At 43.0% G+C, this 23,720-nt stretch overlaps 1 long non-coding RNA gene across 2 annotated transcripts; it reads right to left on the bottom strand.

The window, feature by feature from the left end:
• Nucleotides 1-8,267: 8,267 nt before the first annotated feature.
• Nucleotides 8,268-21,532, bottom strand: LOC138741729 (uncharacterized). 2 transcript variants are annotated; one of them, XR_011343717.1, is made up of 3 exons: nucleotides 21,414-21,532; nucleotides 9,043-9,136; nucleotides 8,268-8,517 (listed from the first exon to the last, which is right to left on the bottom strand). It is a non-coding gene; the product is annotated as an uncharacterized lncRNA (long non-coding RNA). The 2 variants fall into 2 exon arrangements; XR_011343716.1 differs by having other exon boundaries at nucleotides 21,278-21,532.
• Nucleotides 21,533-23,720: the final 2,188 nt, after the last annotated feature.

A 23,720-nucleotide genomic window follows, 5' to 3' on the forward strand; every position in this document is an offset into this window, starting at 1 on the left:
CTGAATTTCTTTGTTTCTCTTCAGGTCCCTTAAACATCTCCCGAAAATTAAGATGAAGGTACTGAGGATGCCATTCTGAGTTTGCTAGTGCATTCAAAGAAGTTATCTCAGCGAGCACATGACCTAGTATAGGACATCACTAACCCTGCAGAACTTGAAATAAAAATACATTTGAGGACAGCATGGTTAGTGTAATAATGAGTCCAATGCTAATAAAGCACCAGCAACCTAGGGTCAAATCCGGTGCTGTCTGTAAGGTATTTGTACGTTCTCTCTGTGACGCTGTGAATTTTCTCCAGGTGGTTTGGTTTCCTCCCACGCTTTAAAGAGATACAACTTTAGAAGGTTAATTGGTCACATGCGTGTATTTGGGCACTGCAGGCTCATGGGCCTGAAGGCCCTGTTATCTATCTCTTAATTAAATTATAGGCTGAACAAGGTTGTAAGCATTTCCTCAAGGCACTTATGGGACATTGATTCCATATGAAGTGATGGTGTGGAAAGGTTAATGAAGTGTGACATTGGAACATCCTTTTGCATCATACGATGTCTTCAATCAGTCGTGAGTAAGGTCAGGTGTGTGAATGGGCATGGGCAGGAATGGCAGGATGAGATGGTGTTCCCAATTGTAGAATACACCTGAATCCATCGGCGCTGAGAGCAATCCAGAACAGAACTGCAAGAAAAAAAAATGGACAAAAATAAAGCTCCCTGCTGCACTCTCTCTTCCTCACGAACACTGTGCCAGGTTCGAGAACAAATTCTAGGGAAGTTCACATTCCTCACTAACTGGAATACTGGAATTGAAGCCTGGAAGTGCTTTCCTGAGCTTTGCCTGGGATCTTCCAGACCCATCCTAATATCCATCCTGCAGTTGAATTCATGGACCTTTGCTGACACTTGTCTCACTTTTCTGCACCTTTGTGTCTCTATCTCAAGATCACCGGGCACTCATCAACATTTATTGTAATCTCAACTCCCTCAGCCACCTAGATTGCACCTCATCTTGTCTTATGGAAGGTAATGATGCCATCCTTTTTTTAACCAGTTTTTCCACCTCTGCTGCATCTTATATCTTGTAAGTACTGCAGGGCAACATGGTTAGTGTGGCAGATAGCACAAGGCTCTTACAGTGCCAGTGACCCAGGTTCAAATTGGGTAGACAATAGACAATAGACAATAGACAATAGGAGCTGGAGTGGGCCATTTGGCCTGTCGGGCAAGCACCGCCATTTTAGATCATGGCTGATCATTACCATCAGTACCCCTTTCCAGCCTTATCCCCATAACCCTTAACTCCGTTACCCACAAGAGTCTTATCTAACTCTCATTTGAACATAGTCAGCGAATCTGCCTCTACCACCCTCTGTGGCAGAGCATTCCACAGATTCACACTTCTCTGGGTAAAAAAATGCTTTCTCATCTCCGTCCTAAAGGGCCTACCCTGTATTCTTAAACTATGCCCTCTAGTCCTTGTCTCCCCCATCATTGGGAACAAGTAATCAGACTTCACCTTGTCTATCCCCCTGATGATTTTGTATACCTCAATCATGTCCCCCCTCATCCTTCTAAACTCCAATGGATACGTCCAGTTTTTCTAGCCTTGCTGCATATGACAACCCTGCCATCCCTGGAACTAACCTTGCAAATCTGCGCTGCACACCCTCTATAGCTAGTATGTCCTTCCTCAAGTTTGGAGACCAGAACTGGATGCAATACTCCAGGTGGGGTCTCACCAGGGCCCTGTATAACTGCAGAAGGGCGTATCTGTTCCTATACTCCAATCCCCTCTTTATGAAAGCCAACATTCCATTTGCCTTCTTCACAGCTTTCTGAACCTGCATGCTAGCCTTCAGTGACCGGTGAACAAGTACGCCCAGATCCATTTGCACTTCCCCACTCCCTAGCTTGTCTCCATTTAAATAATACTCAGCTTTCCTATTACTTCCCCCAAAATGAATAACCTCACATTTGTTCACATTGAAATTCATCTTCCATTTAGCCGCCCACTCCTCCAGCCTGTCCAAGTCCCTCTGCATTTTCCTTACATCCTCCTCACACCCCACACCGCCACCCAGTTTAGTGTCATCTGCAAATTTGCTCATGTTATTTATAATTTATAATCCCCTCATCCAAATCATTAACATAAATTACAAACAACTGAGTGCCTGAGGCACTCCACTCGTCACATCCTGCTATTCTGAAAAAGACCCATTTACTCCAACCCTTTGTTTCCTATCTCTTAACCAATTTCCTATCCATGTCAGCACCTTACCTCCAATACCATGCTCCCTGATCTTGCCCACTAGACTCCCGTGCGGTACCTTATCAAAGGCCTTCTGGAAGTCCAAATACACCACATCCACTGGCTCTCCCGAGTCCACCCTCTTTGTCACATCCTCAAAAAATTCCAGAAGGTTAGTCAAGCATGACTTACCCTTAAGGAATCCATGCTGACTAGCCCTTATACTATTATTACTGACTAAGTGTTCTGCTATTTCTCCTTTTATGATGGACTCCAATATCTTCCCCACCACTGATGTCAGGCTAACCGGTCTATAATTTCCCGTTTTCTCCCTCCCTCCTTTCTTAAAAAGCGGCACCACATCAGCCACTCTCCAATCCTCAGGGACCTCCCCGGAATCTATGGAACTTTGGAAAATGTCGACCAGTGCCTCCACAATTTCCATAGCCACCTCTTTAAGCACCCTAGGATGCAGCCCATCAGGCCCTGGGGATTTATCAGCCCTCAGTCCCAACAATTTACTCATAACCTCCTGCTTCTGGATCCGGATATCCATTAGATCCCCTACCTCCCCAGTAAAATTCCCCAAGTCTCTTGGTACCGCATGACCACTACCCCGTAACTGACTATAACCTATATCCTCCTTGGTGAAGACAGTTGCAAAGTATTTGTTAAATTTCTCTGCCATCTCCTTGTTTCCGGTAATAATTTCACCCTTGCCCATTTTCAAAGGGCCAATTCTCCCCATGACCATGTGAATTTTCCTGGGTGCTCAAGTTTCCTTCCATATTCCAAAATGTATGGGGTTGATAGGTTAATTGTGCATGACTGAATGGCATTGGTTTCGTGGGCTAGAACGTCCTTCTACTGCTCTGTATCTAAAGTAAAAATTTAACAAATCTGTTCTTAAGATGAGAATTTCCACACCAACATCTTAAATGACCTTTTTCAGGTGACAAGGCTTCCCTTCCATGGTAATGCTCTCATATCTTCTGCATTTCCCAAACATCCACTCTCACCCTCACCCCCATCCCTCCATAAATTCGAGTGAGTTCCACTAGTCCTCGCCTTTCACCCTGCTAGCCTCAGCAGTCAGCACCTCAACTTTTGTAATTTCCACCAGCTACAATGAGATCCCACCACTCAGTACTACTCTTCCCCTCCCACCCCTCTCCTCAGGGACCACTCAGTCCATGACTCCTTGGTCCATTCATACTTCTCACACAAACTCCTCCCCAGCCTCTGACCTTTACTCTGACAGCCGCAGGAAGTGCGAGACTTATTACTACACCTGCTCCCTCACCACCATGCAGAGAACTAGATGACCCTTCCGGATATACACATCCTGTACTGCTTCCAGTGCTCCTGATCTGGCCTCCTCTATATCAGTGAGGCCAAGCAGAGACCTCGGGAACAATTATAGGGCCACCTGTGCTCTGTGAGCAGTGGCTATCCTGAGATTTTGGTTACTTGCCATTTCAACTCCCTTTCCTATTCCCACTCTGACCTGTCCATCCTGGCCTTATCCACTGCCAGGGAGAGAACTCAAGGAAGAACATCTCATCTTCCTTCCTTCTGGGTAGTCTATAACCCAATGAATTTCCTATATTCAGTTAATTCTTATTCCACATGTTCTCCTCTCCTTCTGGTCCACCTGTGGTCCTTCCAGTCTTGTCCTCTTTCCCTTCCCTCCTGCACCAGTCCCCCAAAACCCATCTCACTTCCGCCCCTAGTTCCATCAACCAGTTGACCATGCAAGGTGCTGGCACCTGAGGCTGAGCACAATACCCTGGAGGAGTTCAATGCGTCGAGCTATTTGATCTGCCACCTTCCTCCAGCAGATCTTGCCTTTTGCTTCCTACCATTGAGTGACCCTACCATGAAGCACATCCTTGACTCTTAAGTGCAGACACACTCCTTGAAGTTCATGAACAAATAGAGCAAAGAGCCTGAACAAGATAGAGTTCCAAACCCATTTTAAAAAAAACTAAACTATTGAGAATGACACTGTCAACTGTAAAAATGCCATGCAGAAACTTAGAATTATTTCAATAGTGAACATTCATTTCAATATTCGAAGTGAAATGATAAATCTTCTTTAATTTCCTTACCCAGTCATATACAGTATATTTTTTGTGATTTTATTCACACATTTTGCTCTGGAGCTCTTTGAAATAAATTCTATTCAGATTTTATTGCACAGTCATGTGAGTGGTTGGTGTTCCAGCCAGTTATAAAATCACAGTATTATTGTTCAGATCATAAATATTTTCATTTACAAAGGCTCACCTTAAATGCCCTGAATTCAGTCAGGAGGGAATAGCACTAATCCTAAAAGTTATAACTTCTACCATGCAGCAAATGAAATATGGGAATTGTTATGGTTCATTGCAGGCCTTGTTTCCCCATTCCAAAATTCAGTAAAACCGAAAAGTTCAATTATCCGATCCTTTTTTATCGGCAATGTAATGTCACAAGATGAATTTTCTTTTTCCACCCGACATGCTCGTGTGGGACTCTGGTGCACTATTGGCACCATTTTGGTAACGGCAGAGCCCAGAACCAGCCAGAAAGACAGACGCTCAGAGAAGGCGAGGTGTTGGGGATGGGCGGCAGTGGTGGGGACGGGTCAGGGATCAGTGATGATGGTGGGGAGGTGTCAGGGATTAGCAGCAGCGGTGGGGAGGTGTTGGGGTTTGGCAATGGTGGTGGGGAGGCATTGGGAATTGGAAGCAGTGGTGGGGAGGTGTCAGGGTTTGGCAATGGTGGTGGGGAGGTGTTGGGGATTGGAAGCAGCAGTGGGGAGGTTTTGTGGATCGAATATCTGCATTTATCTTATTTTGTAAGCAAAGATAACATTGCTTTTAGGTAAGAATTAAACATTATTTCATGCTTGAAAAGCCTTCACTTGTTCTTTATTGTTGTTTAACCGCTATAAGTATTCTTATAATAATAAGTATTCTGCTGAAGTTACTGGGGTACTTAAAGCCAATATCCAAAAAAATCCAGTTAACTGAAAAACATCCAGTCCCAAGCTATTCGGATATGGACAAACATTTTGTTCCCTGAGAATGGCTATCCTTTCTCAAGACAAAGATCTGTGATGTGTTGTCAAGCAGAGGGATCAAGAGTACAGGTACATAGTACTTTGAAAGTGGAGTAACAGGTAGACAAGGTGGTCAAAAAGGCTTTCAGCGGATTGGCCTTCAATTGTCAGAGTATTGAGTATAGAAGTTGGGAAGTCCTGTTGTATAAGACATTGCTGAGGCCCCATTTGGAGATATGAATTTAGTTTTGGTCACTGTACTGCAGGAAAGACATTGTCAATTTGGAGAGAGCACAGAGAAGATTAAGGAAAATGTTGCCAGGAATTGGAGGCCTGAGCTATCGGGAGAGGTTGAGCAGACTTGGGTTTTATTTCTTGGAGTATTTCATGGAGGAGTACAAAATCATGGCAGGGTTAGAGTGGGTGAACGCAGAGTGTTATGTCTGACGCAGACATAGTTTTAAGGTGAGTGGGGGGAAGATATTGAACAGGAACCTAAGGGGTCTTTTTTTTTACAGAGAGAGTGGTGGGTGTATGGAACCGGCTACTGGAGGAGGTGGCTCGGGCAGGTGCTATTGCAACATTTAAGAAAAATAGGATGGATACATCAATGTTCCCTTTCATTTTTAGTAGTCCGTGGGAGCAAAAATCTTATGCTGTGCAAATTTTATTCACGCGACATAAGTAAGTGCATACTGAATGCTTGTGCAAATATAAACTTGAAATTGTTTCAAGATAATTTTGGCACAGTCCATCTCTCATGGGTCATAAAACTGTACTGGCGTGTCTTCATATTATACAAGTATGATAGCATTCTACAAAACAAACATTATTTTCAGTAAGTATAATTATTAATTTCAACATTATTTTAGGTAACTAACCTTTTGTGTGTACATTAATTTCATTTGTGTACTGGTTGCAAAATGTGAGTGTGTGTGTGTGTGTGTGTGTGTGTGTGTGTGTGTGTGTGTGTGTGTGTGTGTGTGTGTGTGTGTGTGTGTGTGTGTGTGTGTGTGTGTGTGTGTGTGTGCGCATGCGGGAACAATGGATACATACAGAGGGTGGGTTGAGAGGGATATGGGCCAAAAGCAAGCAAGTAGGACAAGTGTGGATGGGATATTTTAGTCAGAATTGGCAGTTGGGCTGAAGGGCCAGTTTCCACACTGTTTGATTCATTCTCCAAATAGACTTGGAAGAAGTCTGCAATCTGAGCAAAGTGCTGTAGAAAATGAGACCAGACTGACAATGTAGTGTTTGTAATTTCTACACCACATACTGTTTGTTGTTATCTGCTAAAACTGCAAAGCTCTATGTCACGGCTCTTTTTTAAAACCCAGGCATATCATTGTTTTCCTCACCAATCGGACATGCAACCTTACTGCAGAGGTGATTTTTCCCACATGGTTTGATTTTTTTTTTCTTTTCTAATATCTTTTGAATTTTCTGATGAATCTCTTCCACCCCTATTTCCCCCTTTGGATTCTTCCCCTCCCCCCCCCCCCCCAATCCTTTGGTTCCATCCAGTCTCTCATTTCTCACTCTTGTCACCTCCATATCCTATTCCAGCACTGGCCATCTTTGACCCTCCCTTTTACCCATTCCACCCTATATGAGTCATCTTCCTCTACCCTTTCCCTTTGCACAACTTGCTTCTCACTTCCTCTAGCTGGCATCTGTCCACTGTTTCTGTCTATCATGCTTCACCTCTGCCTGGTCTACCAATCCCCTCCCGGCCTTGATCTACCAATTCCCTCCTGGCCCTGGACCACCTATCCCCTCCTGACCCTGGTCCACCAATCCCATCCTAGCCCTGGTCCACCAATCCCCACCTTGCCCTGGTCCACCTAATCCTTCTTGTCCCTGGTTCACCTATCCCTTTTTGTTCCTGGTTCATCTATCTCTCCAGTCCCTGGTCCACCAATCCCCTCCTGGCCCTGGTCCTCCAATAACCTCCTGGCCCTGGTCCTATCCCTCCAGCACAGTCCACATTACATCAACTCTCTCTCCTCCACACCCTCAGTCTTGATGAAGGGCTCTGTCCAAAAAATATCAGCCATACTTTTTCTTCCACTGATGTTGCTCAATCCACTGAATTCTTTGGTCTTAGAGCTCTTTTCTTCTTGAACAGTTTCTTGGGATTCCACTCTTGTTCTGTGGGTTCTGCAATGACTCTGATATTCACTCTTGTTCTGTGGGTTCTGCAATGACTCTGGTATTCCAAATGAGGTCTGCAATCTCTGCCACAAGTGAAGTGGGTGAAGCTAAAGATAACCATCAGGTGGAACCCAACAGGCTGAGCTACATCGGTAGGAGAAAACAAATGGATGGTGTTGATGCAAGAGTTCTGACCCACTGAATTCCTCCAGCAGTCTGATATTTAGTCAGGATTCTGGCATCTGCAGTCTCTCAAGGTTCAGGTGGGTGGTGCTTGGCAGAGTGTGGTTGGGTATGTGGCTGGGGCCTTATCACTCTCTCCAACATTTGTGCAATGCATCCAAATATTGCAGCGTCTCGACGTGTTGTTGCTCTTCAGCACCCATTATCAATGAAAGCCTTACATCTCTCGTGGTTGGGGTGGGGGGGGGGGGTGGTGCACAGCGCATCTAAGAGGAAGCCAGGATCTGAAATCATGAAATAAGTGTTATGATTTTTAAGTAGTTAGTAGGAGAGGAAATTAGGAAGAAATCAGTTGACCGCTTCACAGGGAAGGGGGTTGGGGGATGTTGAGGCAGAGCTAAAAATATTGTTGAGAATGGTTTCTCTGCCGAATACTTCTCCACCAGCTGAGTAGGATTTCTTAAAGTTGCGAATAATATTGCTTTTAGTTTCAAAGTGACTTTCAGAATAACATTGATGCACTCATTTTGTCCTTCTGGAAATCTCCTGCTATGATGGAGCTGATAGTGCATGTTCAAGTTCATTGTCACAGGTATCAACACACAGTGAGAAAGCTCATTTGGTGTACAATCCAGTGAGTTAATCCAACCATAAAAAAAAATCAGTACAGTGTACAGAGTTACAGAGTCATAAAGAGAGATCAGTTAGTACAGAAACACCACACTATTTTCCCAGTCTGACTCATCCAGGAGACTGATAATGATGGGCAAGAAACTGTCCTTGAATCCTCTGGCGGTGGGTGATCTCTCACCTGTGGATCTTCTTATCTTCTTCCTCACAGAATGAAGGAGACAGGAGTAGGATCAGTCTTTTAATGGGTGTCAGGGTGCTGGTGGTAAACAAAAATAGACTTTATTCATAATAAATTATTTACAAAGGAAGGACTGTTCCAGAGTCTGTTTCCACTTACTTTCGTATTCATAAATTCCTGTTACTGTGTATTTACATTCAATTCTATTTACACCATTACCATCTCTGTGTCACCCTCCAGAGCTTGCTGGGTATGACCAGATCCTTAACCACAGGGGGTCTTGTCCTCAGTTCACCTCTCCTCTTAATGTCATGGGAAAGCTTCATGGAGGCATTACTGGGTGATCTTTTCACAGTCCTTTAGGGCCCCTTGAATAAGTTCTCCATGTTATAAGTGAGTCCTGTGATCACTGTGGCATAGCTGTACATCGTATTGATAACAATATCAATCACAGCTAATCCCTTCCTTCTGAATTACCAGTTAGTTTTCATCCTTCCTTAAAGCTTGGTGCTCTGAATTAATCATTAATAACCCATCTGATTCATCCCAATATTTGTGTATAACCTAAGCAACTTCACAGATATTTTCTCCCAAACTTTCAACCTGTTTGTCTTTATCCTTCATGCATCTTCCTGAATCACAGTGGGTCTTCAAAGCACTGCCTTGGTGGTAAAGTTTCTTCAGGTTGTGAAAAGTACTGCACAAAAATAAATGAAATCAGAAATTACTTCAAAGAAATCTCCCCAAGAGATTTTACTCTTTTTAAATTCATGCAGTTTGCCAACATAAACCAAGCACATCAGACAGATTCCTTTGACATTATTTTATTCATTAATGAGGTATAAATAGCGCTAGCCATGCAGGCATTTAATTGGGCAACACTAGTTGGTCTTAACAAGGTGAGGGTGAGTTACTTTCTTGATCCGCTGCAAGTTGTGCAATTAACTAATTTCCATGATGCCTCTGGGTTGAGAAGGTAAGGAGTTAGAACACATCACAGTGAAGAAACAATCTGCATTTTTTCCCAAATCTGGATGATGTGTAACTTTTAGGTGAATTTACAGGTGATGGTTCCTTTGTTCCTGCTTCCTTTGTTCTTACAGGTGGTGGGAATTGCAGGCTTGGATTTTAACCCAGGGTACAGTTTACTAGGTTGTAAATTTCCATGTCATGGACCAGAAATACCTCTGAGCCTCTTTAAATCGAGCCAAATTACTTGCCTACGGCAATGAAGAACTGGTACCTTAAACTAAAGCTTATCATCAAACTTCCTCCAAAACACATCTCACAGAGAGTGGAAATGATACAGATGATTGACCTGAAGTCCATCCCATCAGAAAATCAAGACTTAAGCACATCCTATTTAGCTCACATGATACCATAAAATGGCTGAGGACAGAATTCATCAAGACTCAGTTACATCACTCATAAATTGCTCAGGTCCACCCTGTCCATGAAAGCAGCACAAATCCAATTGGGCCTGATTTCTATCCGATTAGTCTGCAAAGAGATCAAAGGGTTCTTCAACAGGACCTTCAGGCTGCACTTACTTACTCTAAACATCTTACTGCCTTCCATTTTGGGATGCATCAAATATTATTGCAGGTTTGGATAAAAGAACTGAAGTTCAGAGCAAAGTTTCAAAGCGTTAGGCTGACATTTGACCTGTGGGGTGAAAGACCCCTTGTTATCCCAGTTGTCGATGTCATAGGGACACCACTGACCAGGAGCCAGCAACATTACTGTGAGAACTAAAATATCCAAGTGTCCAACAACAAGTGATTTAAGCCCTGATGCTCCAGAATCTCTCCATCACCTACAAAGGCATATGTCCTGAACAAGGAAGAGCTGAAGTGACCCAATGGGTCAGGCAGCATCCATAGACTAAATGGTCAGTCTCAGGTCAGGATCCTTCGTTAAGATGAAGGCGTACGTGTGATGGAATGTTCACTACATGCCCAGAACAACAAATCCAAGCAACATCCTCGTGAACTGACCCTTACATTACACATATGCTATTGTAGAATTTTGTTTTACTAAGTTTGGCTGAACCAAGTGGAAATTTTCATGCGTATGTACATTGTACAATGTGTATGTCAATAAACTTATTATTATTGTCTTGGATAAAGCAGGTCCTTTAATCTGAATACCTCAAATGGCTCAGGTTTGAAACCTTTTTACCTCCTCTGGATGCTGAGAGACCTGCTGACCTCTATCATTTCTGCGTTTTTACCTTTAATCTGCACCCTATTGACTATCCTACATATTCACATTTTCCACCACTGATGTAGCAGTGATGCAGCATCCTGAAATGTATCATCCTCAGGAGTTTGCGGAGGAGCTAGTGGAGTTGTTCAAGTGAACCGGTACGGACTTGAAGGGCCGACATGCACTGCTTCCATGCTGTAAATGGTTATATGGTTATATGGTTATGGTATGTCCAAGAAAGACAAAGTTAATTAGGGAGGTATAAAAAAATGTGGGTCTTGTCCCATGTATATAAACTGCTTCTATTGAATGAAATTATATGGAAAAGTACTTTCTTTGCTCCATTGGTTTAAATCCTGATTTGAGAAGCATCAAGCCCTCAAATATGCAAGGGCCAGAAGCATTTGCACATTATCTCTTTGACCATTTGGATTTCTTTAGATATCTCCCACACCCCTAACATTGGTTCATTGGCTACTGTCAATTCACCTCATTGTGAGCAGGTGGCAGGAGAATGAGTGGAAAGTGAATCAGATAGAATGGGTTCCAGGGAGCTCAGTGGAAAAAAAGGGATTGATGTTGTGATGCTAAGAGACAGCATTGACTCAAAGAGAAAACATATCTCCTGTGATGTTGTGAAGTAATTTGTGATAAAAGATGAATTTCAAAGTATTTTGAGTTTTACAGAATATCTTTTTTGGATGCTGCCACAGGAAATAGAACTGGAATGTAATTTTTTTTTTTAACTTCTCCAGCAAGCATAAAATAGCAGTTATCATGTCTCCGAGCTATTACAGTCCTCAATTACACTTCCCCGCTAAGGTGTATAATGAGGATGTATGTAGCTTTCACAGATATCAATACAGCAATGCATCAATGCAAGTTGCCTATTGCCCAGTCAGGACACTGTCATCCACTGCAGGTGGATGATGTGTGGTCATAAGGCACAAAATCTAAAGATGTGAGATAGGGTAAATACAAACAGAAAGTTCTAGAAATCCTCAGCTGGTCAGGCAGCATCCATGGACAGAGAATCAGAGTTAATGTTTCAGGTTAATAACTTTGGAGTCTTGAGTGGTTCAAAGTTCAAATTTATTGCTAGAGTACCAACATGACATCACACACAACCCTGAGATTCATTTTATAAACATATATAACAATTACTGCATAGAAACAGGCCAACCTGGCTCTTGTAGTCCATGCTGAACCCCACTGACCTACACTCAACCCATAACCCTCCAGTCCTTTCCCATCCATGTTTATATCCAACGTCTCCTTAAATGCTAAAACTTTCCAGCAGGCCATGCAAAATTTCTACTTACCAGCAACTATAAGGTAAGATTGAAAAGTTAGAAAGACTCAGTGGATCAGGCACAATCCATGGAGAGAAGCGGTCAGTCAATGTCTTGGGTCGGGACCTTTTTAAATGGGACTAAAGGGGAGCTGGCAACCACAAAAAGAGAGGAGGGGCTGGGGAGAAGCAGAGAGGTGAATAGACAAATTAATGTGGTAGGGGTGAAGAGGCAGGTAAGGGAAGAGACCATTGAGGAGAGAGGGGTGTTGAGAAGAGTAGAACAGGAGTAGATAAAAGACAGGTGGCAACAGTGGAACCTGACTAGGTACTTTTGTCAGACATGTCATTGATGCAGATTATGTTACAAAAATGAGCTCTCTCTCATAATCTCCTCTTAAAATCTCCATTATTTAGTTGATTCAATTGAAATAAGAAAAATATGCCAGTTCAGAAAATCTGAAACAGAAAGAAAGGAAAGGGACCAGATTGAAATGGTATGGTATTCTTCACTTGTGAAGAGAGAACATGTAAGGTTCTTAGAAAGTCCAGAGGGATATGATGAACTCAGAGAGAAAATAAGGCTCTGATACTCAATCTTACATGAGGCATCATTCAAGCAATTCTGTTAACCCCCTTTCCCAGATTATTTCTTTCCCTATCCCTCTATCTTTCTTCCTCCAGCTCTTCAGTCCCTTCTCTTCCTTCAATCAGCGAGCCAAGTAACAATGAGTCAGGCAGCATCCATAGAAGGCGATGGACAGTCGGCATTTCTATCCATAACCCTTCACAAAGAATTGCAATAAACTAGCAGAAACTCAAATAAAAGGGAGGAGAGAAGGGGAGGAGCACAGGCTGGCAGGTGATTGGGAGTACAAGTTTTTTTGGGGTGAGTAAGAAATGGGGAACAAATAAGAGGCTGGAGGTAATTGGAGGAAAAGATGGGAGTTTGAGGAAGATGCACTTTGATGGGGAAGGAAGGGAAAGTGGTGGGGAGCTGGAAATAAGAAGGTGTGGATGAAGGGCAGGTAGAGAGAATGGGAAAGGGGAAAGAGAGCTCAAAGAACAACACTTCATATTCCTCCTGGACAACCTAACAGCTTCAAAATTGATTAATATCATTTTAAATAACTCCATCTGATTCCACCTTTTTCATTTCTTCTTTATCTACTCCTGCACAATTTTATTCTCCCTTCAAGTTTTCATCTCTCTTCCAAAGGTTTTTCCTTTTCCCTATTTTTCCACCTCTCACACTTCTGTCCTAAACCCCTTCCTATTGGCCCTCTCACCCAGCTTCTTCCTCCCTTTATGTCCATATTATTATTTTTTTAAAATTTAGAGGTACAGCATGATAACAGGCCCTACCAGCCCACGAGCCTGTGCCATCCAAATACCCGTGTATCCTATCAACCAACTAATCCTTTATGTCTGGATCATGGGAGGTAATCAGAGCACCCAGCGGAAACCCACACAGTCACAGGGAGAACGTACAATCTCCTTACCCACATTCGAATTCGGGTCACTGGCAGTGTAATAGTGTTGTGATAATTGCCACACTAATTGTCTCCCCAATTTATTTTTTATATTTTCTTTCTTCTGTTCTGCAGACTCGTATGAGAGGAACGTTTCTCACCTGCCTTTAAAATTCTCTGTGGTTGAACGTTGCTGAGTAATGATGTGGAAACCTAACTGATGTGCTCCATCTCTCCTGCTCTGTTCATTTCACCGAGATTGCAAACACCCAGGATGTGGATATATTTGCACGTAACTCATTCACCTGAATCTACATTTATGCCAAGAGATGAACAGGTGCACTGTGACGATCTTTCCTCCTCTGGCGATATCACTGTGGGGGTGCCTAACATGTAAACAACTTGTTCTGATCAGTCTGCTGTCAGGCTCCCTCCCATGCCAGTGCCTCTGATGTTTGATGGTGGTCTATCTACCCCTCAAGGACTATTGTACAGTCTCAGCTCAGCAATCATTTCCTGAATGATGAATGAGATGGCCTTTATAAGTTTAATAAATTAGCAGTTTGGCTGGAATGAAATACATGCTGAATTTTGATCGCATGAATCTCACTTCTGTTCCAGATTCTGTGACATCTGTGCCTCGGGGCTTGGTTGATGGTGACACGCATCTTTTTCCTTTCCCATTTTGCAAACACAGAACTCTGCAGTGAACACTCAGGCTAATTGGCCATTGTAGCTTTGCTAGCCCTTTGAAGAAGATATCCTATTATGCTCAACCCTTCCACGCTCATTAACTCTGCTCATGATTTTTTTTCCCCCAGTGAAGATCTAATTTTCTTTTGAAAATTCTGACTGAATCTGTTTTCCCTGCCTTTTGGTACAGTGCTTTCCAATCATGAAAATGTCTCTCCTCATCCCCTTGTCTGCTTTTTTGCAGTTAACTGTGCTCCCCTAATGTCCACCTTCCTGTGATCTGTAGCCGAAAATTCCCTCCTCATTTCAGAACATACAAAATTACAGCACAGTACAGGCCTTTAACCTACGATGCTGAGCCGATCTATGTAAACCTACTCAGCAACCATCTAAACCTTCCCCTCCTGACACACACAACCTCTCATTCTTACCTCTATATGCCTGCCTAGGAGTCTTTTCAATGTCCCTTTTGCACTGTCAGCTACCAACAAGGAATTCCAGGCACCCACCACTCTCTGGGCAAAAATCTGATGTCTCTGCTAAACTTTCCTCCATTCATCTTAAACAGATGTCCTCTGGCATTTGCTGTCATCACTCCAGGAAAAAGTTGCTAGCTGTCTACTCTGTCTTATACCCGTATCAAGGCACATTTTCTCCTCCATTATTTCCAAGGGAAAGCCCCTCACTCATCAACCTTTTTTTATAAGACGTTTTCCAATCCAGGCAACATCCTGGTAAATCTCCTCTCCAAAGTTTGCACTAGTTTTGGAATAGATATTTTTTAAAATCTCAACTCCAACCATTCTCTTGGTTTCCCACTGCTCCTAAACCCACGGACCTTTTATTCCCCAGTACCATTAAACCCAGGGACATTCTGTTCCCCCACCAACTCTGTTCCCCACAGACTTAAAACATGCATGTATCATGTGCCCAGCTGCTCTCTGTGACATCTGTTTATCTGCGGATAGAAACATAGAAACATAGGAGCAGGAGTAGGTCATTCGACCCTTCGAGCCTGCTCCGCCATTCAACGAGATCATGGCTGATCTTAAAGTTCAGTACCCCGTTCCCGCCTTCTCTCCGTAACCTTTAATACCCTTATACTGAAGAAATGGATCTAATTCCCTCTTAAGTATATTTAATGAACCTGCCTCTACTGCCCTCTGTGGCAATGAATTCCACAGATTCACCACCCTCTGGGTCAAGAAATTCCTCCTCATCTCGGTCCTAAATGGTTTGCCTATTATCCTCAAACCATGGCCCCGGGTTCTGGACTTTCCCATCATTGGAAAACATCCCATCTGCATCCATTCTGTCCAGTCCTGCCAGAATTTTATATGTCTCTATGAGATCCCCTCTCAATCTTCCACAGAATCTACCCACAGAAGCACCCTTTGCCTCTCTCTGACCATTCATTTAACAAGCAACCTTCATTGCCACTTCGAACGACCAATTGACAAAGTACCTATTTTGCAGCAACAAGTAAGAATTTTGGTGCATATATACAATGAACTTGCATGTGTGTCAATAAATTAGTTATTCTTATTGTTAAAAAAAATAGATGGATAGGCTGGAACTCTTCTCCCTCGAGCACAGGAGTCAAAGGGACTTTACTGAAATTTATAAAATCATGAGGGGAAAAGAAGATGTGTGCAGTTGTAGATTTTTCTTCACAACAATTATCTCTAAAAGTGGAAGACAAAGGTTTAAGGTGAGAGATGAAAGATTGAAAAGGGACCTTCTTCGCACAGAGAATGATGGTTTGTGGACCGAGCTGCCAGAGGAAACGATAAAGCCAGGGACAATTATAATGTTCAGAAGACATTTGGACAGGTACCTTAATAGGAAAAGTTTACCTGTATGCAGGTAAATGGGGCTAGCTCAGTTGGCATGGACAAGTTGAGCAAAGAGCCTGTTTCTGTTCTAAAGAACTCAATGACTCTATGACTCGATCTTTGGTACACTGCCCTGGTATCCCAAGATGTCTAATAACAGCTGGCTATTTATAATATTGAAGATCAGATCATAGCTTGCAATAGAATAAAATGTTTTAATTGTAACACTGAATTCAGAAATGTTGAATATGCCAGTACTTCATCTTCTTTTTCCCCCAATTCTGGTTTCTTAACTTTTTTCTCTTCTGCTATTTCAGCTCTAATTTATCGCCAGTCTGCAGGAAGATACGGGTGGTCTGGTCAGTTGTGCAGAGACATGAAAAATGGAATGTATTGTGCAGAAGGGAAGGTGCAAGGCAATAACTCTAAATATATTGTGTGGTGTGGAGGTGCAGGGTGACTTTAGAATGCCTATCCACAAATCTTTAAAAGTTGCAAGTCACCCAGGAGGCTGTCACAAAAGCATAAGAGGTACTTTGCATTGTTTGCCAATATACAGATCAAATGGGCAGGGAAGTTTAATAGGAACTGTGGACCACTGTATAATTTTCTGATCACTGGAAAGGTTTGGGGGAAAGTCTGGAGTATGTTGTCAAAAATATCAATGACACCAAAACTAAGGAGCTGATTGTTAACTTTAGGAAAGGAAAACCACAGGTATACAATCCAGTGATCATTGTGGGGGGATCAGAGGTGGTGAGGGTAAGCAAATTTAGGTTCTTGGGAGTCACTATCTCAGAAAATCTTTCCTGAACCAACACATCAATGGCATCTTGAAGAAAGCTCATTAGTGCCTTTACTACCTCTGGAGGAAGTGGAGGTATGACATCAGAAACACTGGCAATTTTTTACAGATGTGTGGTGGGATGTATGCTGACCGGCTGCATCATGGTCTGGTGTGGGGACACCAATACTCCTAAACATAAAGCCCTCCAAAAGGGAGTGGACACTGCCCAGGACATCACTATTGAGTAAATCTAAAGGGACACTGCCATCGAAGGGTAGTAGCAATCATCAAAGACCCACACCATCGATCCCTGCTCTATTCTCACTGCTACTATCAGGAAGGAGGTACAAGTGCTACAAGACTGACACGACCAGGTTCAAGAACGGCTGCTACCCCTCCACCATCAGACTCAACAACAAACTCAATCAGAGATTTATTTAAGGATCGTTTATTGATTTTCTTTTGTTTCTCTGTATTGCACAGTTTATTTACATTTGTTATCTCTTTACAGTTCTTTTACCTGGTTTCATGTTTATGCTGTGTACAGTTTATTTTTTGCACTACCAATTTGTGGTAATTCTGCCATGTCAGCAGGAAAAAAGGAATCTCAGGGTTGTATGTGATGTCATGTATGTAATCTGACAATAAATCAGAAATCTGAAATAGAAAACTAGCAAAAAGGTTAGATCAAATGGCTAGATTTGTTTTCTTTGGAGCAGTGGAAGCTAAGGGGAGACACAATTGAGAAGCTTAAAATTAAAAGGGAGAAAGAGAGAAATTAAGGCAATGGGGAATTATTTCCCTTGTCAGATGTGGTTAAAAACCAGGAGCACAGATTTGAAATAACTGGATGCAAGATTAAAGGGGAAATGAGGAAAAGAATGTAGTGGATTAAAATCAGTTGACTCATTTACACTTGGAAGTGTTTAAACAAATGTGTCCTGCAGTTCTTTTAATGCATTGCTTACACTGGGATCAGGCTGAAGGACTTTTTAAATAACTGGTGTCAACGTAATAGTCAGATTTTATTTTATTTTATTGAGATCTGGATTTTGCTTTACAGGGAGGAATGGTTCCTCATCCCTATATGCCCTTGAGAAGGTGTGGCAAACTGCCTTCTTGAACAGATGTAGCCAGGGTGGTGAAGAGTCATTAAGTTTGCTGCTGGCATAGCAGAAGATGGGCCTCGTCAGCAACAACAATGAGTCACACTACAGAGAAGAGGTGGAAAATCTTGAGTTTTAGTGTGAGAATAACATCCTGAGCCTCAATGTGGTCAAGACAAAGGAGATGATTGTGGAATTTAGGCAGGCGAGGGGATGACTATGCTCCACTACTTACCAATAATTCTGTAGTGGAGAGAATGGAGTGCACCAAGTTCCTTGGAGTCCACTCACAGTGAGTAGATACCAGTTGTGGACACACATCTCCACACTTGTCAGGAAGGTGCAACTGTGACTGCACTTCCTGAGAAGACTGAGCTGGGCAAGGCTACCGGCCGCCATCCTGTCAAATTTCTGCAGGAGCATTATTGAAGAGCTTCCTGGTTGGCTGAATCACAGTATGTTGGAGAAATGAATTAGAGATCAATCACTGGACTATAAGAGTAGCAGAAAGGGTCATTGGGGTCTCCCTCCACCCCATCAACATGATCTATCAGGATCATTTTCTGAAGAAGGTTCACAAAATTTGAGTCAGCATACAAGGCGGCGATTGAAAACTTGGCTGAATGGTGCCCCAACAACAACCTTGCACACATTGTCACCAAAATCAAGGAGCTGATTGTTATTTTGGGAAGGGAAAACTAGATGTGTACAATCCAAAGCTCATTGGGGGAAATCAGAGATGGAGAAGGTGAGCAAACTTTAAGTTCTTGGATTCACTATCTCAGAGAATCTTTCCTAGACCTAACACACTAATGGCATCATAAAGAAAGTGCATCAGAACTTCTATTTCCTTGGAAGTTTGCAAAAGTTTGGTATGACATCAAAGACCCTGGCAGATTTGTGGTAGAAAGTGTACTGACCTGCTGCATCCTGGTCTGATACAGGGCCCCAATACCCCTGAGTGTAAAGTCCTACAAAAGGTGGTGGACTTAGCCCAGGACATCACAGGAAAAACCCTCCCCAGAATCAAGAACATCTACAAGAAATGTTGCCATCAGAGAGCAGCTCCAAGGATCCGCACCACCCAGCACATGCTCTGCTCTCACTGCTACCAGCAGGAAAGAGGTATAGATGCCCCAAGATTCGCACACCAGGTTTGAAACAGCTGCCCCACCACCATCAGACTCCTCAACAACATCCTCAATCAGATTTCTTGTTAAAGGACTCTTACATTTGTACTTTATTGATTTCTTTTCTCTCTGCATTGCACAGTTTACTAATATTTCATTATTTGTTTACATGTATACATAAAGTACAGTTTTATTTTGCACTGCCATTAAATGGTAATTCACCCTCCCCCACAGCTAAATGAATCAGGATTGTATGTGATGTCATGTATGACATAAATATGAAATCTGAACATCGTTAAGTACACTGACCATTTCCTCTTCTAGCCATTCTCATCGGGAAAGAGATGCAGAAGTATCTGAGCCAGAACCACCAGGCTGAGAAACAGCTCCTTTTCTCAGGCAATGAGACAGCTGAACGACTGAAGAGCTGCTCATGCACTCCCTCGGAGACTCTACTATTTATTTAACAATATTTATAAATATACTCTGCACAATAATCACTTGTAAATAGGAATGGCGTGTCTGTGTGTGTTTTTACACCAAGGACGGAAGAATGGTTTTTCAGCTGTCTGTCCTTATATAATTGTATGATAATAATAAACTTGAACTTGAAGGTGCTCTTAGCGAGAGAATCACAGGATTTAGGTCAAATGACAATGAAGGAATCGCAATTAACGCTGCTCATTCTAGAGAAGACCCTGCTAACGATGGAAAGAATTAAAACACATTGAACTGCTGGAGGAACACGGGTCCTCCGGATACTGCGAGACCGGCTGAGCTCCTTCAGCAGTTCAATGTGTTTTTCCTACAATCACAGCTTCCGCAGATTTTCATGTCTCACTCAATGACAGAAAGTCCTCGGGATTACTCTGCAGGATTCTCAGCCTCTGAACTGCTCTTGTCACCACAGCATTAATCTTGTTTCCATCTCCTGAAGCCCTTGTCCTTCTAGGTGTTAGAGATCGGAGCTTTGGGAGGTGATGTCAGAGAGGGCACAATGCTATTTGCAACACCAGTAATCAGGACTAGGGTTCGAACCCCATGCTATCGCTAAGAAGATTATACGCTCTCATTGTCTTTGCATGGGCTTTCCCTGGGATCTCTGGTTTCCTCCCACCCTTCCAAAAACATATGTACCGGGGGTTGTTGGTCAATTGGGTTAATCGGGTGGCACGGGCTTGTGGGTCAAATGGGTCTGTTACCATGCTGTTGTCTAAACAAAAATTTAAAAATACCTGGGCAAATAACAACAATGTTTTTTTTGTGGATATATACAGTGTGCCAATAGTGCAGGCGTTGATAGACTGACAATCAAGTTGAATGGAATCAAGCATCTTGAGTGTCATTACCATGCCAAACACCCCTCCAGATAAAGCGTCCCTCGTACAATCCTGACCGATGATTAAAAGACGTATGTGTGTTAGGAGTTCAGCCACTCACTGCAAGATTCTCAGCATCTGACCCGCTCTTGTCGCTCTGGGATTTATGTGGACTGACCAGTTGAGCTTCCAGTCATGGTACCTCCTAGGACATTGATAAGAGAGGGCTTGATGGAGGCAATGCCCTTGAATTAATATTTGGTCTAGATTTCAGCTCTGCTGTCTCTTCCATCTCCAGTGTCAAGGATAGTTGATAAGACTTTCTCTTGTTGGAGATAGTCATTAACTGGAATTATGGTGGAAAAAGTTTTGCTAACCGCTGTATCCGTCTGTACCTGACTGTTGTCCAAATCTTTCTTCAGGTGCTAAGAGGCAGTATTTGGAATTGAACATTGTGAAAACATTAGCAAACATCCTTTTTCCCCCAACCTTCAGATGGAAGGAAAGGAACTGATGTTTGGGTGTAGGATCCTGAGGAACTGCTGGAGCCGGGATGATTGACCTCTGCCAACCACAAATATTGCAGTGTTCTCCTTTTCATGCCAATTTGCTTCATTTTACCAGGACATCTTGGTCGGACGCTGCATCCAGGGGTGTTCATTCCTCTTGTCCTCTGCCATTCAGTTCTTTGGAGTATGCTTGAATGAAGACTGCAGTAAGGCTTGGAGTGGTGAGTAGAATATTGATGAGTAAATCTTGCTTGATGGCTTTGGTCCAAACACTTTCTATCACTTTGTTGATGATTAAAAATAGATTGATTGAACTGTAATTATCCAGATTGGATGTGTCTTGCTATTTGTGAACAATGCATACCGAGCCATTTTCCACATGAATGGTGATTTGACAGAGTTGCAACTGGAATAGAACATGGAGACACAGCTGGTTCTGAAGCACAGGACCTCAGCACCACAGTGAGTATCCTGCCTGCTCTTGTTACCTTTGCTGTATTCACTGTCTTTGGCTATTCCTTGATGTCTCATGAAGTGAATCATCCAACATAGGACACAGAAATCTATGGCACAATCCAAGCCCTTCGGCTCACCGTGTTGTGCTGACCTATTAACCCACATTACCCATGAGAGATCATCTGAGATGTCATCATTCTTCAAGAAACGTGGCTTTCCCTCTGCTACCATCTATTTGGCCCTCATCCACGTCTCTTCCATTTCCTGCACATTCGCCCTGACCCCCTCTGCCCCGACACACAACAAAGACAGATACTCTTTGTCCTCACCTACCACAAAAAGGTCTGATTGTTCCATTGTTACACCAGGTTTTTTTGCCATACACCATGGCAACTGTGAACATTTATTATCTACCTATCTTCTATATTTATTATCTCCTTCCAATTAAATTTAAAGTCGACAATTGTAGTTGTTTTTCTTTTCAAGTACCTGTTCAGCTGTAGCAAGTCAGAATTTTGATGCACATGTACATTTACAATCTGGATGACCATAAACTTATTCTCATTGTCATTATGTAAGGGAACCGTTCCTCAGAGCTGTCTGTGAGGTCGGAAAATAAATATCCCCAAAAATTGTCAGGTGAAATCATTAGTTCTCGGCAACTTAAGGGTGGATTTCCAAAGTGTAGATTGGGGCAAGGTCAGCGTAGATAATCACAAGATAAAGGAAAAAAAAAGTTGGCCATTTGGCCCATTGAGTCTGCTTTGCAACTCTACCCTGAGATAACCGTTCTCCATATCCCTTGATATCCTAATTAGATACCAATTGATACCAAAATCCCCCAATGATCAAACTTCCACAGCTGTACGTGGCAATGAATTCCACAAATCCATCACCATCTGGCTAAAGAAATTTCTCCTCATCTCGGTTTTAAATGGGACCCCTCTATTTCTAAGACTAATGGGAGTGGTAAGCAGCAATTGAACAGATGTTTGTCTGAATGTATCCTGGGTGGAGTGATGGAGATTGGGGGGAGAGGGGGTGGTCTCCTGGTCAGCAAGAAAACTATCAGCAGTTTAGTAAAATAAACTGTGCTAACGAATGGTGACTGAATGTTTATATTAATGTGACCTGGAGGAGAGTTTGGAGAGGGCCATTAGCTTTTGCTATGAGCAATCTATGCATTGCTTCATGGTGAAGAGATTCAAGTACAATACCTGAGAGCAGTCTGGGAGTATATCTGTAATTAGGTCTTACAGTAACCTTGGTACCCTTTGTACATTGAAAGCCAATTTATGCAGCTTCACCAGGAAACACTATATTTTTAGATGTGCCTTGTGTTGCTCTGTCAAACCCTCCCAACTGCTGATTGAACCAAGACTTATCCCTTGCCTTGATGGTGAAGAATGATATCTGGCCAGGCAGTTTCAGCTAGGATTGATGAACATTTTTGTTTCTGCTCATGCCCACAGAAAAACAAGGATACCCTGTACCACCCAATCACTCCTGATTAACCTACAAACCCCGGTACATTTTGAACAGTTGGAGGAAACTAGAGACCTCAGGGAGGAAAATCCATGCAGACATGAGGAGATCCTACAAACTCCTTACCGACAGCACAGGATTTGAACCGGTTCCCGATGACTGACACTGTAACAGCATTGTTCTAACAGTTATACTAACCATGCCACCCTCTAAAAAACTAAAACAATCAATTCTGAGGTCTCCCTGAAGTCCACAATCATCTCTTTAGTCCTGTCCATGTTGAAACTCAGGTTATTATTCTCACACCATATCGCAAGATTTTCCTCACCTCTTCTCTGTAGTGCGACTCATTGTTGCTGATGAGGCCAACGACTGCCATGTCATCTGCAAACTTGATGAACCTGTTGAAGCTGGATCTAGCCATGCTGTCGTGGGTTAGTAGTGTGAACTGAAGCTGGCTGAGCACACACCCCAGAGGTGTGCCAGTGCACAGTGACAGTGCTCAATGTTCTACTACCATCGTGGTCAGACTGTGGTCTTTCCAGTCGGACGTTCAGAATCCAGTTACAGAGAGGGGTGTTGAGACTCATTGAAGTCAGCTTCTCTACCAGCCTCTGGTGTTTGCTGCTCTCACCACAGGAATAAGGTAATGGTTGTCCACCCTCTTTAAGCCTCTCATGTTAGCGGAAGTTAATCTGCGCTTTCTTTCTTTGGCTTGGCTTCGTGGACGAAGATTTATAGAGGGGTATGTCCACGTCTGCTGCAGGCTCGTTGGTGACTGACAAGTCCGATGCAGGACAGGCAGGCATGGTTGCAGCGGTTGCAAGGGAAAATTGGTTGGTTGAGGTTAGATGTTGGGTTTTTCCTCCTTTGTCTTTTGTCAGTGAGGTGGGCTCTGCGGTCTTCTTCAAAGGAGGTTGCTGCCCGCCGAACTGTGAGGCGCCAAGATGCACGGTTTGAGGCGATATCAGCCCACTGGCAGTGGTCAAT

The sequence above is a fragment of the Narcine bancroftii genome, chromosome 8, assembly GCF_036971445.1.
Source record: "Narcine bancroftii isolate sNarBan1 chromosome 8, sNarBan1.hap1, whole genome shotgun sequence".
Taxonomy (NCBI): domain Eukaryota; kingdom Metazoa; phylum Chordata; class Chondrichthyes; order Torpediniformes; family Narcinidae; genus Narcine; species Narcine bancroftii.